The sequence below is a fragment of the Phyllostomus discolor genome, chromosome 11 (assembly GCF_004126475.2).
Source record: "Phyllostomus discolor isolate MPI-MPIP mPhyDis1 chromosome 11, mPhyDis1.pri.v3, whole genome shotgun sequence".
NCBI lineage: Eukaryota > Metazoa > Chordata > Mammalia > Chiroptera > Phyllostomidae > Phyllostomus > Phyllostomus discolor.
The window spans coordinates 56830175-56836615 of NC_040913.2; the positions used below are offsets into that span (position 1 = coordinate 56830175).

The 6441-nt window shown below is 35.7% G+C and overlaps 1 long non-coding RNA gene across 1 annotated transcript; it reads left to right on the forward strand.

The window, feature by feature from the left end:
• The first annotated feature begins 257 nt into the window (after positions 1-257).
• On the forward strand, positions 258-5066 carry LOC118497388. The gene is made up of 3 exons (XR_004899912.1): positions 258-777; positions 1800-1802; positions 5053-5066. It is a non-coding gene; the product is annotated as an uncharacterized LOC118497388 (long non-coding RNA).
• Positions 5067-6441: the final 1375 nt, after the last annotated feature.

Here is a 6441-nt window from a genome sequence, read left to right on the forward strand (position 1 = left end):
TTTCCAGGGCTGGAAAGAGTAGAGAAAAACATTTTTTCCTCTTCTGTAGGATCCTGTGATTCCCTTCTGTCATGGACAGGAAGATCATTACCAACATGCACCAAATGGAATTGACATATCAAAATATAGAGTGATGGTCCCCTGAGGACCAACTGTTGGAGACCTGGGCAGGCTGCCCCAAAATACCCTGCAATTGCATATTGATTGCTTTGGTTAAAGTTACTTAGCACAATCGGCTGTAAAAAAGAAGAAAATTTTACCCTTTACAACAGCACGGATAAACCTAGAGAATATTATGCTAAGTAAAATAAGCCAGTCAGAGAAAGACAAATACCATATGATTTCATTCATATGTGGAACCTAATGAATAAATTGATTGAACTAACTAGCAAAACATAGACAGACTCATAGATGGAGAGCCAATGACAGCTAGTTGTGGAGGGAGGTTAGAGGCTTGAGGGATTGAGCAGAGGAAAAATGACTTATGAATACAGACGGCAGTATGGTGATTGCTTGGGGGAGGGAGTTATAAGGGAACTAAATGATAATGGAAAAATACAATAAAGATTAAATTTAAAAAAGAAAGTTACTGTCAAAAATAGAAGTGAAAAAAATGCTCTGAGGAAAAAACCCACTGATGATTCAAAATGTGTCTTTCACGATAAAGTCATTGATGTTAAGTTGCAAGTTAAAATTTGAAGTTATTTATAAATTATGAAAAAAATAAAGTTACTTTGACAAGCAACCAATTCTAGAAAGGCACATTAACTATCTATTGTATCCAGGATACAGGATGCAGGAAATAAATCATACCTGTGAAAGCTGGTCCCCTTGCTCCAGGGGTGGGACTGAAAGAGACACCCTTATCACTAGAGTTCAGGAATCCAGGGTCAAAAAGCCTGTATAAACAAACCTTGTTACTCCTTTACTAATTTACTACACAAGCCCAAACTTTGCTTAGATGCTTGACTAATGAGCTCCTAAACTTAAATTTCTTCATCCTTTAATTCTTCATACATGACTGTTTCTTTGTCTAAAAAGTATAAATAACTGCCAGCTTCAATCATTTCCCTGAGCTTCACTTAGGAGCTCCTGTGTGCATTTATTAAATTGTTTTTTCTCCTGTTAATCCAGTTTTGTGTCAATTTTATTATTAGTCTAGCTGTAACAACTGAAGTGGGATAGAAGGGGGAATTTCCTCCTCCCCAACATTGTATATGTATATATTTTAAAACAAATCATTTTAATAACAAAGCATTTAAACAAGTCATTTAAATTTTATCTCTCCTGATAAAGGAGAGAGTATCATAATATCTCTAAGAATGCATATGATACTAAGTAATATTTAATGAGCAATAAAATATAGTCTGATAGGTATTTGAGTGGGTAGGAAATTCACAAATAAGCTTTGATGTGGCCAAGTGTAAAATTATACATTTATGCAAAATAGTTCAAAGGTCCTTTGTAGAAAGATGAAGTCTAAGAAATAATTTACAGATGAAAAAATTGTCTAAAATTCAGATAGATATTTTCTAAAAATGTGTTACTGCAGTCAAAATAGTATATCAAATGCTAAGTTACCCCAGATTTTTGACAACTATTATATATATACATAATTCATCCTTAAGGCCCATATGTCCTGAAAAACGGACAACCTTGGGAGAAGGTACAGGATACAGCATAAGAAAAATTAAGGTTAATATTATATGAATCAAAGGGGAAAATGCCCAAGGAAAGAAGTTAAATAAAGAGGAGGCATTTTTCCTTCATCCATTAGTGCAGACTGTGAACTAAGGAAGACAGTTAAGTATCATAGGAAGTAAACAAGGCAAAGATTAAACAGAAAGTGCAAGTGTGAACAAGAAAATCTAAAGGCAGCAAGCTTGCACATAAAGAAAATCATGAAGGTAATCAAGAGCGAACTAAAATCAAATAAAGCCAAAGTTTGTTTATTCTAGAAAAGTGGTTCTCAAAATGTAGTCTCTTTGTGATGTCACAGCTTCATCTGAGAATCTATTAGAAAGGCAAAGCTTCTCTAAGGTTCTTCAATCAATTGGATAAGATCTATTGAATCAAAAACTATGGAGGCCAAATAACCTGTGATTTAACAAGCCCTCCCTGTGATTCTGATGCACACTCAAATTTGGAAACCACTACTCTAGAAGCTAGCAGGCATGAAAATACCATGACATTTAAGGAAAGTGCCCCCCACCCAGGTCTGGGTAGCTACCTGGGAAGTTGAGTTTGTAGGTGTCCTCTTCAAAGAACCTTTGACTTCCCTGTAGCAAAAAAAAATTACTTGTTCCTCAGAAATGTCTTACTGTAACTTTAAACACAAGTTTCTATCTCAATGCAATGTTTCCTACAAGCTTATCTAGACCTGTGTTTCCCTACTTGGGCCATTTTGACTCCCAAGGAACATATGGCAAAGTGAGAGACAGTTTTTGTTGTCAAAACTCGGGGGATGGAGTGCCACTACTGGCATCTATGGAGTAGAGGGCAGGGATGATGCTAAATAGTCTATAACACACAAGACAACCCCACAAAACAGAACGAGAGAGCCCAAAACATCAGTGGTACAACCGTTGAGAAACTCTCATGTAGATCAGTTGCCCTGTGAACTAAATTCATACCAAACATCATCTATTTGTTCCTCCATTCTTCCAATCCAAATTGGTTACACTAAAACCTGTGAAAGCCTCATTACATTTATATGGTCAATTCCTCATTTATATTCAAATGAGGTTTTTCATGTCTGCCTTCCATTTACTCATCTTAATTATATAAGTCTTTTCTCAGGTGACACAACCCTCTCAGATGCACCTTCCACGTCAACGTTCATTCTATCACTTAGAATTCCCAAGAGAAAACTGATATCATGTTATTAGCACTTTTATCTTTCTTGATTTGAACATGTTGTATAAACATAAAAAGATAGTTTCCATAATGCTGCTTTGTGGGGAATTATAAAAATCTGCCAATTTTCATTCTACAAAGATAATACAAAATGTCTACCTCTACAGAAACTGTTTCAATTTTTTTATCAACAAAAACTTCAAAGCCAGGAAGCTGAGAGTTGAATTTTTTTTCAAGGAACAAAGTTAAAAAAATCCTGAGTATATTTGGTTTCTTGGTTTACCTTAATATAAATATTATGAACCCACTGATTTTAGTCAAAGTAAGATAAAGTCTGAGTTCTCAATAGGAAATCTGAATGCAATAAATCTATATAGTATTTTATAGATCACCAGATGCATGGAAGTAACAGATCCTATTTTTCTCCTTCAAAGTGAATGATAAGTGATTGATACTAAGGAAGTACATGTGTGTGTGTATCCTGAATTATAACCTGATGTTTTCATATAGAAACCTAAGAAGAAAATAGAGACAAGAATGAATGTGGACATTATGGGTGACCTATTAAAATCACGTTTGTGAAAATATTCATTAGCAATGAATTAACACTGTATTTACCAAAGCTCTGTATGATAGCATGTAGCAGGAATTTTAACTTGTCAGCAATCATTTTCATTTGCACATAGAGGCCTGCCTGAAATTCTACCAGAACCATCTGCAAAGATTCACCCCTCTGAAAGGCCTGAAGAAAGAAACTATAGGAATTACAGAAATTATCGTTGAGCTCATTTGAAGCAAGGCAGATTCATCTCTCTATGTTTCCAGCCCTGGTGGAAATTCTGATGTCTCTCACTTTTAACCAACTCAATGTTCCTATATCATATAATTAACTTAAACATCTTCCTTTGCAAATTGCAAAATGTATTAGGACAAAATGTCCTCTTTGTACTTGGCAAAAATCAATCTGGCTTTTATACACAACACAGAAAGTAGGCAATCAGTCACTTGACAAACATTTACTGTCAACAATCTGGTTATTCAAGTAGAAAACAAGAATATGGAAATTCTAAAAAAAAGGGTAGGTGGGATAACAAAATGTACATTGAAATAAGGAGTGGTATAAAAACTAATCATATTTCATAAGCAAGGTTTCTGCACATAAATGATCAGTGGCCCCTGCCTCCTTCTGACCACATTAAACACAAGGTCATCTGAACCTAACTTGCCTCAGGGAGCAATGGATTCTTCTCTTATTACAATGGAAGTACTGCATTAACACCTTTGTTCTTTTTCAAATGGGTTTGCATGAACTGTGTTCTCCACTCCTGCTTCTCATCACTGGCTGCCAAACGGCTCCCACTTCTTTCTCATACTTCTCTTCAACCCCCTTCTTCTTTCACATATCTCTTCCAAATCTTGCCTGAGGAAAATCATTCTTCCTCTCTCACTTCTCATTCTCTCATTATAATTTTCTGATATGTGAGGCAAAAAAAGACAATTTTGTTAAATTTGATGGAAGGAATATCATAAGTATAATAAAATCATATCCAATTTAAAATCTGAAAGACCTGCTGAAAGTTGCCAAAATTCCCATTTAGAATCTTAAGACAAAAAAAAATCTCCATCATCTTTCTCTAATTTAATCTACTTTTCCTCCCACAAGAAAATGTTTTCAAATCATATTCTTTACACAACATCTACTTTGCTTAAAATCATATTTTAAAATAGTGTTTCACTGAAAAATCAGAGAGTTTCAGCTTATTAAACAGGTTTTGATAAGTATATTAGTTATAGATAATAAATTATAAAAAATTAGTGGCTTAAACTACACACCCTTATTATCTGACAGTTTCTGTGGGACAGGAGTCTAAGAGCAGCTTAGCTAGATGGTTCTGGCTCAGTCTCTCATGAGGTTGTACTTGGATTACCAACCAGGACTATTGTTTTCTCAAGGCTTGACAGAAACTAGAGGGTCTATTTCCAAGATGGAGCACTCACAGGCTGTTGGCAGGAAGCCCTCATTCCTCACAATGTGGGCCTTTCTGCAGGCCACCCCAGTGTCCAGAAGCAGGTGGCTTCCCTCAGTGTGAGTAATCCAGGAAAAAGGAAGAAAAGGAAGCTGGGTTGCCTTTTATAACCTATCTCTAAAGTCACATTGTGTCACTTCTACTTTTTTTCATATTCTTTAGAAGTAAGTCCCTAAATGCAGGCCACATTAAAAGCAGATAAATTATTAGGCTCTAAGGTTGCAAATGTCAAATAATTTCTGGACATGTTTCAAACCACTTCTGTGGGCAAGGTTTGAATCCAAGTCCCATTTATGACACTATTTCCATTGGGAAAATATGTGCTATAATCTACCTGCAAGCACAGGTTTAAAACACAGCTTTTTTATAAGAGGAATATACCCCATGTTGTATGAATATATGGCTAGGCAGTTGCCAAAAATTATAATGTGTTATTGAGACTTTCAAACTTGTTGAAAGCTACAAGGTTATAGTTTTCACCATTATAAAATACCCAAACAATCAGAATATCTATGTCTACACACACAGACACATCTACAACACATTAATCCAATAATTTTATTTGAAAATTAAAATAACTAAAGTATAATACCCTGACTGGTATGGCTCAGTGGGATGGGCATCATCCCACAAACCAAAGCCATTGGTTCAATTCCTGATTAGGGTACATGCTTGAGTTGCAGGCCAGGTCCTTGGAAGGGGGCATGGGAGAGGCAACTACATATCAATGTTTCTCTGCCTCTCTTCCTCCCTCCCATCCTTTCTCTCTAAAAATAAATAAATAAAAATCTTTTTTTAAATATCTAAAGAGTACAAATAGGGCTCTTGAGTAAATAACAGGATTAGATGATTGATGAAAATATGAGGGGAATTTTAACAACTAAGGGGACAAGTTGTTTGAATAGTTCATAAACCTTACTACATTTACTCATACACTAGCACAAGTCCATTGTCAGTCCTCAGTGATCACATAATCTAGGTATTTTTTTAAAATACAGTTTGCAAAAGAACAATGTGTCTTTAGGAGATAAAAATTTTCCTCTCAAAATATCCTCTTTTATAATACATTGTTCTAATTCCCACCTTCTTCCCACTCCCTTTTTCTATTGCTCCTGTCCTGAAGGAAAGGAAGGTGTCTTGAACTGTCACCATGACTATAGGCCCCAGCTGTTGAAACCTTGTGTACTTATCTTTTCAATTCAGTTACAAGAAGGAAAAAAAAGGAAAACTAGAACAACAAAAACTAACCAAAGCTGTCCTGAACTAAGATGGCATTGAATCTGACCTTCAGGAGATGCTGAACCTCATTATACCCTGATTATAATACATTTGCATGCTGATACACTAACTGCGCTATGACAGATCCCACTTGGCCCATATAAGGGAAGAAAAGGGGTGGTACCCCAGTACTGGGAAGAGCTGAGCTCATTCCCTGAAAACTAAAGCTTATGCATCCTCCTCATTATATTGCCCCCATATAATCTCCCACAGACTCCTCTAGAACAAGAAGTTGATCTGTGAGTCAGACTCCCTTCTCCAATCTATGGCCATTAAATAC